This window comes from Sarcophilus harrisii, chromosome 2, assembly GCF_902635505.1.
Source record: "Sarcophilus harrisii chromosome 2, mSarHar1.11, whole genome shotgun sequence".
Classification (NCBI taxonomy): Eukaryota; Metazoa; Chordata; class Mammalia; order Dasyuromorphia; family Dasyuridae; genus Sarcophilus; species Sarcophilus harrisii.
This window is the reverse complement of record NC_045427.1, coordinates 294,701,077-294,713,935: the sequence shown is the minus strand read 5'-3', so window position 1 is coordinate 294,713,935 and position 12,859 is coordinate 294,701,077.

Here is a 12,859-nt window from a genome sequence, read left to right as displayed (position 1 = left end):
TGTTTCCACCTGAAAAACATAAGAACCCTAGCAGCCCAGGATGAATTTTGCTTCAAGTTTAAGGTTCACTGGAAGTCTAAAATGAAACTTGGAGACTGCGGGGGGTATAGTACATGCCAAAGAAAAGGAGAGTGTCATAAAAGTTCTATGTGAGTCAAGATCTCATCTGACAATGTCTAAATAGAGATGTCAGTATCTCCAAAAAACATTTTTAGCTTGAGCTCCAACACTGTCAACAAATAAGCTATTAATAGTTTGAAATTCCCAGTTTCCCTCAATTAAAATAAACCTGGATATAGTTTTGTCTTACTCTCTGCCCAGACTGAAATACTAGCTCTCAAATAAGCTTAGTCCCCATTCCAATATACTGTCCAGTATTTTGAACAGGAAATCAAGTCATGTCTGCAAGTATATCCCTCACCAAGTACATAATTCATTAAGGTATTAGGGTTCTGGTTTCTTAGTGAATTTTTTTTTCCTGCCATGGAATTTTTAATATGTAAACCAGAGTTGGAGTGTATTAGTATGAGATTTTAAAGACTCTAAATTGAAGACTTTTGCAGGTGTATATTGGCATGTGGGTGGGATTTAGAATGTGGACTAAATCCTATTTAAGAACCAATTAGGAGATGGGCATGAAGTTAGCCCTTTCTTGTCATGTTTACGCATCATTGCCAGAATGTACAGCTTCTATAAGTATTTTATTAATAGAATGGCAATATACCATATTTCATTATTGAATATCCCCAAAACTATAGCATAGTTATTGAAAAAAACAAGCTTTTTCACTGCCTAAAGTATTTTCCCCTTTATTTTTATTTTAAAATGTGAAGAAATTAAAAAAAAAAACTAAAATAACTGAATTCTTCTGTTTCTAATTTACTGTATTACAGTTAATTAGCTTCATTTTCTATTTCTTGGATATGGAAGAAAAATTATTTGAGCTGGTAATGGGTAAAATCTGATTCCCTGCTACGCCTAGTTCTGGGACTTTGTTGTCCTTTGAGAAATTCTGCCACACCCAACACTAGGCCTGTGTGATCCTCAGATCCACACTATTAAGGAGATGACTAAACATATTGTAGGTGTAGTTATGAACCTAAGTTGAACATTTGTTTTATAGAATACATATCAGAGAGAAAATTGCTATGATGTTCTGGGCAGACCACCAGAACCAGGGTGGTTAAAAAATTTGCAGTATTTAGAGAAACAGCTGACTGCTACTGAAGCACAATCAAGATTGGTTAATAAAAGGCTAATGATTGCTCAAGTGTTTCCACCAGTAAGAAAAAGTCTTTTGTTTTGAAGGGATAAAACACTGTGGTTCAAACTCTCTGATACTGTATGAGAGATAAAGAATACCAGATGTTATTGAAGAAAGTTTTTATTAGTTAAATAATTTTAAAGACATATTTTTTAAAATTCATTAATTAACTCATGTTGAAAGATATTGCCTTGAGGAGAAATCATGATATATGAATAATAATAAAGCTTATTTTTGCCCTTCTTTCTTATAGTTAGATTTCATTAAAACAAATCAATTAATTATTATTATTTTTTTATTTAATAGCCTTTTATTTACAGGATATATGCATGGGTAACTTTACAGCATTAACAATTACCAAACCTCTTGTTCCAATTTTTCACCTCTTACCCCCCCACCCCCTCCCCTAGATGGCAGGATGACCAGTAGATGTTAAATATATTAAAATATAAATTAGATACACAATAATTATACAAATCAATTAATTATTAATGTCTTACTATTTGTCAGACATTGTGTCAAGAACAGGGATACAAAGAAAAAAAATGTTATAGTCCCTGTCCTCAAAAACCTTATATTCTACTATAGAAGAAATTTATTCACATACAATTAAATATATAAAAATAAATAAATATAAAGAGTGTATCAAGGGGGAGGGATATTCAACCTTGATTTCACTGGCATAAAAACTTCTGAGAAGGAGATTCTTTCTAAAAATACTCTCAGGCACTTCCCTGATTTTTGATAGAATCATGGTTAGCTGACTTACTCAAGACCCCTTAGTTAGAACAGATCAGAAATGGGGTTAGAACAGTGATATTCATGACTGCATAGCCAGGTCTGTTAGCCATTGTATCTTGCTATCTTGAAACTTCATCAATAAATCATTGACTTAAATTTATGTTTGTGTAGAGAACATATGTAAAAATAAATACCCATATGGGAATGTCAAAAAAAAGAAAGAATTAATATATAAAATGTAAACTTTGGCTATTAGAAAATGTCTAAAACATTCAGGAAATCCAGATAATAGCCTGAGTAAGATGATATGAAGGAAAATATTTTTTGAAAGGAAGGAATTTTAGGATTTTAGCAGTAACTATAAAAAGCCAAGGATGTGAAAGACAAGGGTGGAAGTGGATAAAAAAAAATTAAAAAAATTAAAAAGATAATAGTATTTATTTTCAGAAAAGGAATTATTTTTAAGAACAAAGAAGAAAAGGAAATTTCCATTTGACATTGAATGTAAACATTAAGCATAAACAACAAATCTCATGAATCTTGATAGATATCAACTCACTAGGCAGAGTTTGAAGAGATTGCAACCCACCTATTTCCTTAAAAAAAGTAAGGAGATATTTAAGGTGATCTCTGGTAAATGTTTGCCTCCTGGGGTAGCCTTACCCTGCCTATGGATTGGAATTCATGAAAAAAAATCTGAGGAGACTTTAAATGATTTACTGAGACTTTTTAAACCACAGACTATAGAAGAGTTTGTGAAAACAAAGTCAGAAAAAAAAGAAATAAAGCTATAATAAATGAAAGGGAAACACCAGTGATGGAGTTCCCAAGATATTCAGACTGTGTTTCATGATGCCAAATGACTAGTTGAAAAATGAAAACTCAATCCAACTTGTAATTTAAGATTTCATAGAAAAAATCAGGGCAATGGAAATGTTTAATTGAATCTTTCAAACCAGTTCATATTGGTAAGATTTAAGAACTTTAATTTATAAGGCCATAATCTAAAATAAATTTTGGTTAAAATAACATACACACAGAGACAGAGAGAGGAGACAGACAGAGAAAAAGAGAGAAACAGAGACAGAGAGAGAAAAGGAGAGATGGAGGAAGAGGGAGGGAAAGGGAAAGGAGGGAGGAAAAGAAAGACAGAGACAAAGAGAGAGACAGAGACAAAGACACACACAAACACACACACACACACACACACACACACACACAGAGGGAGAGAGAGAGAGAGATGCTTAGTTTAACAAATCATTAAGGGGAATTGTAGGAGAATAACACAGTGATGGTGTTAAGTACATTGGTAGTTTAAAAGTTAATAGGAAAAGGAAACAAGTTTTTAACATATTTACATATTATACCAGTTGGCATTCCTGTGAAAATCAAAATTGGTATGTTGATACTTTGTCCTTTCAGCTTCTTTCCTTTTTTTCTGCATAGAAGGGGTGAATCCCAAGCAATTCCTATTACTCTACTGCAGAGGAGTTTACTATCTGTAGTCTTTTCTGGTCACTGCCTATCTCTTTCACTCTGAAGATTTAATCAGATGCACCCTATTGCAACAATTAGTTTTTCTTTCTAACCTAGGGACAATATGGTTCTCAAGTCCAAGTTATAGCTTTTCATAATATAAATTTATGGAATTTATATCAGATAAAAAAGTATTAAGATAATTAGTCAACATTCTGGGCGGCTAGGTGATACAGTGGATAGAGTACTATGCTAGGAATCAGGAACACTCATATTCATGAGTTCAAATATAGCCCCAGACCCTTAGTAGCTATTTGACCCTAGACAAGTCTTTTAACCTTGTTTGCCTCAGTTTCCTCATCTATAAAATAAACTGGAGTAGGAAATGGCAAACCACTCAAGTATCTTTGCCAAGAAAACCCCAAATGGGGGTACATCCAGTTTAGGAATATAATAATCCCCCCTCTAGAAATTCTTCCTCTAGAAAAATTTCTAAACTTCAGACTGAGATTTTGCTTTGTCTTCTAATTTAAATTTTTATATCCCTTGAGTTTACCTCTTATACTTCCTTATTTGAGGCAAAATGAGAATACAGGAAATGTTGAGATAAGAGAAGAAACCAAAATATATTATAGTGTCTATCACTGGTCATAAGGAAAAGGATTCAAGTAGATCTTGTCTGGATCCCTTATTTTTTATAAAGGTAAATGTAACTGGTCACTTCAGTCTGTATCATCTGTTGTGAAATGCTCATAGGACCTTATGATTGAATTCTTCCTCCATGTCTCAACTGAAATTTCCTTTCAGTTATCCAGTGACTCAATGGATACTCTTGATTCCCCAATCTTTTCCACCTTGGTTTATTAAGTTCTACATAGGCCTAGGGAATTTAATTAACCATTGTTTTAACTGGGGTTCAGCTATTACAACCCATTCTCCTTCTCAGTCTGTTCCTTGAAGACAGTGTGTGAGCCTTTAAAAACTTGTAGGAATTAATTCAGTTCATTTTCTCTTGAAATGTCATAGTTCCAATTTTTCTCACAGAGATGAGACAGGATATTTGTATATTCTAGTCTGCCAATCAGTTCTTAAGTTCTATACATATGTAGTTTAAGAATTGTTATATTATAATCACATCATATTATATGTTATATATTATATATTTGTATGTTAATCATGGAATTAGTGAATGAAGTATTAGAAAATCTGGACTCAGAAGTTTGGATTTCAAATATCTGCTTTTTAAAGTTAGTCTGGGCACATCCCTTCTCTGAGCCTCAAATTTCCTCATCTATAAAATGAAGAGATAAGATTTGATAATTTCTAAGGTCCTCTCTAGCTGTATACAAATTAATACAAGACTGTAAAGACAGCTGCCACATATTTTCTAAATATATAACAATTAAATCTGTAATAGTTTTTTGGGAAGAATATATTTAATTATATCGCATTATTTGAACTTTGGTTATTATATTAAATGTTTTCAGCTCTCAAGGATGTACAGTCTCTACTACAAAAAAAAAACTGCCTATATTGGGAATCTAATTTTTAAAAATAAAGAAAAAATAGAAGAAGAAGAAGAAAAGAAGGGGGATATATTTTCATGATACGATTTTAATAATTGCACATTTTCACGTTCTTTATCTGTTTCCTTCTCATATCATGACTTTGAAACAAATGCCTAATTTATTTTTTTAATCTCTGCCAATAACTTCTTAAACCTAAAGTTCAATTTCTGAATTTACACTAGCATTGTTAGATTAACAAATATAGATTTGTAGTTTCTATTGAAAATAAATAATTTCTCTTAGAATCAAATAATGACTATAAATTTGAAGCAAAATTTTCATTCATGTATTTTTCATCAGTTCCTGAGGGGATGAGGAGAGAGCCTTATAGTGCTATAAGTATCTTGAAAATATTTATAATTTTTTTCTTTAAAAAAGGAGTAAAAAGGCAAAATTCAGCCCTTTAATCATTGTCTCCAAAAGATTAGTAATAACCTCCTTTAGTTTAAGAAAAAACAATGAAAAGCAAATAAATGGAATAAAATCTAAAAAGGAGCCTGGTTATATAGGATTTTTTAGAAATGCACAGGGTAACATCTAATTATCCAAATGCCCTCCCATAAATTCTTCACAGGTAGTTGACCCTATGTTCTTAAGTTATTATGCCAATTGCTATCTTAAAAAGTACTCACAGAGCTTCTCCCCATTCCTACCTTGATAATGTGCCACATTGAGCCCACTGTTATGTTACTAAGCCTTCACTTGCTAATTCTAAAGTGCAGCCAAATAGTATTTTGACTTCTCTGAGTCACTAAGAAGCATTACCATACCAATTTTGACCTTGAGACTTCCTACTAACAATACCTGTGGAACTTCCCCTTAGTTATTCTCCTACCATTCCCTTTTAAATTCTCTAATCACTGCTTTTGACTTCATCTATCTATCTTCTTAGTTTAGGAGTTTAGTCCTAGGTTGTCAGATAAGTCTTTCTCTGCCTTAAGTCTAATGTTACAAATTAATGAATATTTGAGATTGACAAGCATAAATTAAAAATCAATAAAGGTAAAAAAAAATCACCAGCCTACTTCTTTCCTTTTAACACTCTACTCTCTTTTTGTATTCCCCAATGTCTTGGATAGGAGCATTTTTTTTCTTTTGTGAGTTGCTCTCTGCTTACATCTAGCATATACTTTGATATTGCCCTTTGTGATAATCCTTTTTTAGTTCTTTGTTGATAATCAATTATTACTGCCATATTAAAAGATTAATAGAAAATTAGATCTTTGATTTTATCAGGTTATTAACGAACATTTGTAACATCCCAAACGTGTTTTAGGTACCTTTCCTACTTTTCCTCAATTCTGGGCCCAATTAATTCTCTTTTTGTGCTGTTTAAATACTTAGCAGTGATTAACACAAGCTGCATTTTTGTTTCTGTGTCTACAGATTATAATCTATCAAATAGACATTTTTCCCATATTCTGTTTATTCTGTGTAAATGGTCAAGCCAGATTACCAAAGTCTTACTGATCTTTTCTAGGAACATGTATAATTATTTAGGACTTGATGAAAGGAAGGAGAAAGGTTAAGTATAAAAATAATTGTTTTTTTGAACATATATTTTATTGTATCTTCAATTTGCTATTTGTAAAAATATGTTACAGATCCTAAAATGTTCATACACTCTTATCCTATATATCCATAAAGAATGTAGCTAACTTGTTGAAGATCTCCCTTTGGGCTCATTGAAACTTGAATGTCACTACATACCTAGCCATCTTTTTCAATACCATATGACCTTTCACGCATAATCCATGAGTCACTATTTTTAGTGGAAGAATCATCTGAACAATTCTTAAGATTCTTCTACTACCATGATCACTTACCAATTGCACTTTTCTTTTTTGAATTAATCTCACTCTAAATTAATCTCTGCATCCAGATTCTGGTAACCATTATTTCACAATTTCCAAGAAAATCTTTGTCCATTTTTAAAGTTTTAAGTATCTTATAATGTATCCTAACTTCTGCATTTAAAATAGATGACTTCACCCTACATATTTATGCTTCCTTTAATACCCAGATTTCCTAGTTCTTTAATCTGCTACTCTTCCATATCACAGCTATACTCACGGACAGTCATACCTTGGATATATTGGATATCATTATCAGTCACATATCCTACTTAGGTATCCTAGAAATCTAAAATACCTTTACCTAATCATAAAATTTAAGCTGGTTCTCTATGCCTTTTTACTTTGACATTTTTTTTTCTCAGATGTTTCTTTGTGTCCTGTTGGCCTTTTTCTTCCCTGACAAGGCATTAAAAATGGAAAAACAATAATTTTGATTTTTTTTCCTATGAGTAAGAGAAAAAGAGAAAATAGAAATCCAGAGCTATAGTTCTCTGTAATGAAAAAAAAAATCAACCACTGAAACTGTTTAGAGAAAGAAATGGCCTTTATACTATTCATTGGTTTTTTTTTTTAATTTAAATGTGAAAGCAAATTAAAAAATTGAAAAGCATATGCTTATGATGCTTCTCATTAAGTTTTGGGACCATTTATTTAATCAGAATATTCAGATCTTTGTATATTTTTTTATTTCACTGGTTGTTGTTTAGAAAACAGACAAACCATGAGGCTTCATTAGGCACTTATGGTCTTATGAAAATTCATGTTTAGACAAAAAGAAGGGAAAGACTAGAAGAATGTAAGACAAATTCTAAAGTGTTCTTTGAGTTAGTTCACAAAGAAAGTTTGTTCCTTGGGTGAAAATATGGGACTGCTTCATCTGCAGGCATTTGTGGTCTCTGTACTTCTGGAATAGCAGGAAATGTTTTAACAATTAGGGTGAGCAAATTGTAAAGGGAAATATGGTAGTGAGTTACCAACGAAGTCCTTAAATAAAACATTCCTTCTCTAATGCAGTCCTGATGCTGTTCAGCCTTCTATTAGCAGAGACCACTGCATTGCCATAGGCAAAGCATCAAATATACAGTAGTTTGATAATGGTAATACATGCAGCAATAGAGCAAAAACACAATTATGAAATGAGCAAAGAAGACATAAGTTAAATTTTACCTCTAGGCCTCTTCTTGATTTTTCATGAGCAAATTAAAACAGTCTTATTGCAATGATGTGTGCTTACATTATTTTTGAAGCTTTTTTCTACAATCACATATTTTCTTATCAGATATATCCACTTGGGCAAAGGAAGCTTTAAAAAGAATATGTATATTCAGTACTAACTTGGATTATAGGAGAAAATGAAATATATTTTACTTTACAAAGAAAGTATTACACTTTATCATGATGTGGATGGGTCTAAGATCCATATTAAATTATTTTGGAATATATTAAATTTAAATAATTGTGGACATATTTGTCAGGTTTATGTGTAAAGACATTGCATAGAGTCATAAGATTAAATTACATTCCTCAAAGCTTGAGCAAATATTTTCTTCCCCCAAAAATAATAACAATTGCCCAAGATTCATAAATGATAGTCAGGTGTGGTGTTGTATATAGCTCAATGAGTTCCATGTAATGTGATTAAATCCTAAGATCTCTGGTAAAATAAGCATGTCTCCATTAAAGAACAATCTCTTCCTTTTATGAGGTCTCCTTCAAAGCAATTACTGTTTAGGTAATATTTACACATATGAATAGAATTAATTCTAGTTCAGATTCAATGTGTTTGTGTGCATGAAACACAGCTACAATTAAGAGAAAATTAGGGCCTTTATGAGCCAAAACCATTAGCTCATTAGGGAAGCAAAGAACATTAGCTTATTAAACTTAAGACATTGACTCATATATTTATTTGTTTATTTCAATTAAGTCCACAGAAAGAAGTCAGGATAGTATGATAGACTCAATCTTTGTCTTCAAATAAATCATAATAACTTTTGTAATGTTTAGAAAAGTCTCATATTTCTGCCAATTACTTCTTTGATTTCTAGCTCATTGAAACACTCTTCTTTGGTTCTTTGGTTCTTGGTTCTTTGGTTAATGTGGTATCCATTTAACACCTACCAAACTTGGAAAAATGAAAAATATAATATGAGTTATTAATTTCAGAATTATCAGTATATAGAGATATATTGCAAAAGATATTTGTGAGTATATTATACAAGCTAATTCTGAATAATATACTTATTAGTTATTATGATTGTTTGTCCTTTGTTCTTGAAAACGACCATGACATCAGGGAGGTGATGTCCTAATGTGCAAATGAATTGGATTTAAGTGATGAAGGGCTATTCAAGGTCACCTGCCTCACTTTTCTCTTGCCTCCAATGGTAAGATATAGAAGAAGATAGCCCTGGATGAAATGGAAGCCATTGGTGTTTTTAAGTAAAGGTCTTCAACTGGCCACAAAAGACATAAACAGAGATTTGACATCATTCTCATTCTCCACTTTCTTCACAGTACAACCATTGCATTTTGCTATTTTGTTCACTTTGGAAAGAATACTGACAAACTGAATCATTACAAGGGAAAAATTATCAAAATGGTGAAAGGGAATAAAAACTATATAATTTTGGATTAGATAAAGAAAATAAAAAGTTTTAACCTAAAGAGGAGGTGATATTCTTAGTATATCAATAGGGACAGAATTTAGGACAGGAAGACACTTGAAAAATTACCTAGTTTTACCCCTCCTTTTACACAGCTAGAACAAAGATGCAAATATACCAAGTGTTCTATTCAATATCACACAAATAAGCTAAAAGTAAAGACTAGATCTTAAGACTACAGAGCCTGTATTCTTTCTACAACAAGAGACTTTCCCTGAAATTTGTCTTTTAATATTTGAAAGACTGTAATATGCAATTAGATTAATTCTGCTTTACCCCAAAGGATAGAAGTAGTTCCATATATGCTTATAACTCCCTTTGTCTTTGCTTAAGCAGATATTATTCACTGGTTTCTTTCAGACATAACTCAATTGCCACCTTTTCCCTAAGACCTTTCTTGGTACTGATATTTCCAAATTCCCATTATTCCCCTCTCTCCTCTTTTACATAAATACACACTTCTTTTAGTGTTGTCACACCTAGATTACCTTGTTTCAATTGTTTGTAGGTTTTGCATAGATTTAAATATGGGCATGCTCTCTCCAAAATAGGAATTTAAGTTCCTTGAAGACAAGAATATTTTTTTTGTTTGTGTTTTTGTATTCCAGAATCTTGCATAATAATATACATACAAGGTATTTGGTAGAGGGTTTCTGTTTGATTAAGAGAAGAATGATGATAGCTTACTTATAAGGAATAACTACTAAGTGATGAGAGTTAGAGATATAACTATGTAGGAGCAGAAATCTAGGAGTCACAAAATTTTAAATACATACATATATATTCAGACATATGTGTATAGACACACATATATACATACATACTTTGACAATGATTTCATTTTATTATACGTTTAGCAATTAGCATGAAAACTTAGGAAAAAAGTTAGAAGTTATAAGATGATAGAGCTTTCTTTCCCAAGATGGTGTAATCATAGACTGTAAGCTCCTGGAAAGTGAGCAATTTTCTGTAACTATTATATTACAAATATGCAAACTTTTCATGCATCATAAGGGCCAGTGTAAGTGACAAATATTTTTTTCCTAATTCAATTAAATTCAGCACACTTTAATAATCTACGTGCTGGGAAAAAATAATGTGAATAGGAAAACATATCTATCTTCAAGGCATTCATTGGCTTGTAGATGGAGGGGATGTGCACAAAATAGAATATGCTGGTACAAACTTTATTTTGATACACACAAATAAGGTGTTTTTGAGAACTATAAAAGATGAACTATTACTCATAATAAAGGAGCAAGGGAAGCTTTATAGGAGGAAGCCTTTGGAGCTGGGTCTGGAATTATGGATAAAATTTCACCAGTTAAAGATAAGGGAGGGAGAAGACTACCTAAATAGAATCTAGTCTTCCTTTGATTCAGTTTGAAACCAAATGTCTGAATCTTCAGTAATCAAACTTTGCTGAATACAAGATGATGCAACTGTATTGAAGTAAATTTTATTTAGAGGTATTCCTCCTTCCCCTTCCATCTATTATAACAATGATTGTTCTGGGGGAGATAAATAACTTTGTTGGATGTGGAAAGAAACAACAAATTTAGATCATTAAGTTTCACAAATAGCTATGCCACTCAGCCAAGAGTACATTTATTCAGAAGTAAAGATACTCTTTAAAAGTATGTTGGGAGGGGAGGCGGAAATAAAGGGTGCATTAAAAGTTTAACAAATCAGACTCAGTGATCTGAACTTTTTTCTGCATATGGAATTCATCAGCAGATTTTAGTGGCACTTGCAAACTTCCCTTTTCTATTACTGTTCCTTATTAAACTCCAAGGGATCTAGGATGCTTTTTTTCAGTAATTTATGACATTTGTGTCTATTTGCAACAGTTGTAAAAATACACTATAACTAGGAAACATCATAAAACACTTATAAAGTCTTCTAAAGGCAGCCAAAGAGTTAGATTTTCCACAGCAGTTAATGATACAAAGGTGAGTGAATTATCCCTCAGCAGGGGCTGCCTGGAATATGTAGCCTATGTAATGGTGTTTTAGCATTTATTTATGACAGCAAAATTTAACAAAAAACAAAATCAGATATGTATAAAAGGGAATTGATGCCACAATATTTTCTCGATAAGCATGTCAACTTTAAATATGACTTATAGTTGGAGAGAGAGATTCATGTTAGTTTAAAGGAGCTGTCCTTATACCAGCATTTTAAGAGACTTTCAGTGACAAGACATAATTCAATTTCTCTCACAAATTGATGAGCACATTTATTGTAGCTGGACGGTAAGCCATTCAAAGAGAAGTTTAGCATCTTGGAAATGCATACTATTCTTTTCCTTAGGGTACAGTTAAATAAAAATAAATCCAAGACATAGGTAATAAGAGTATATATCATCATTAATTTGCAGTTTATGTACATTGATTCAAATTGTGGCTCTCTCACTTAGTAACTATATATCCTAAACGAGTCCCTTAACCTTTCTCTGTCTCTTTCCTCACCTATAAAAAAGGGTAGGGGGTGGAAGATGACTTTTTTGTTGTTCCATTTTGTTCCAGTCCTAAATATATGGTTCTATATTTTCCAAATGCATACATAATTTGTGTACTTTGTTACTTGCTTTAAAGATTTTGTTATGACTTAGTTATCAAATCAGTGATCCAAGACAATTCTAGATGAAAAGTTCTATCTACCTCCAGAGAGAAAACTGATGAACTCTGAGTGCAAATTGAAGAATAATTCTTTCACTTTATTTTTGTTTTTGTTTGCAACAAGGCTAATATGAAACTAGGTATAAATGATTTCATATGTACTTGCCTTCTCAATAGTTGGGGGAGGAGCTAGTGGGAGGAGATTTGAAACACATGTAAAAAAAATGATTTTAAATTTAAAAAAAATTTCCCTCTTGTTTAATCATACTTAATGTCAAAGAAGACTACTTCTTAATAGTTATATAGTGCAGAAATTATTTGTAGAAAATTCCCATTTAGGAAAAGTATTTTTAATCAACTGGAAAGTATTTCATGGATATATTTTCTTTTTTCTTTTTCTTTTTCTTTTTTTTTTTTTTTTTTTACTGTGCCTTAGCTAGAGCTTTAAATCAAATAGAATATTTGACATCCAATTTCTGCTCCTTAATCAGTTGTCAAACAAATCTTTTCCCCAGTTACTAATGATGATATTAAGAGAAGATAAAATTTACACAGCACTGTTACTTTTTTGATTCATCCTATAAGTGAATAGGAAAACAAACAAACAAAGCAAGCTAATTTTCAGATTGTTTTGGTGTCAGTGACACAATGCAACTATTAGAAATCT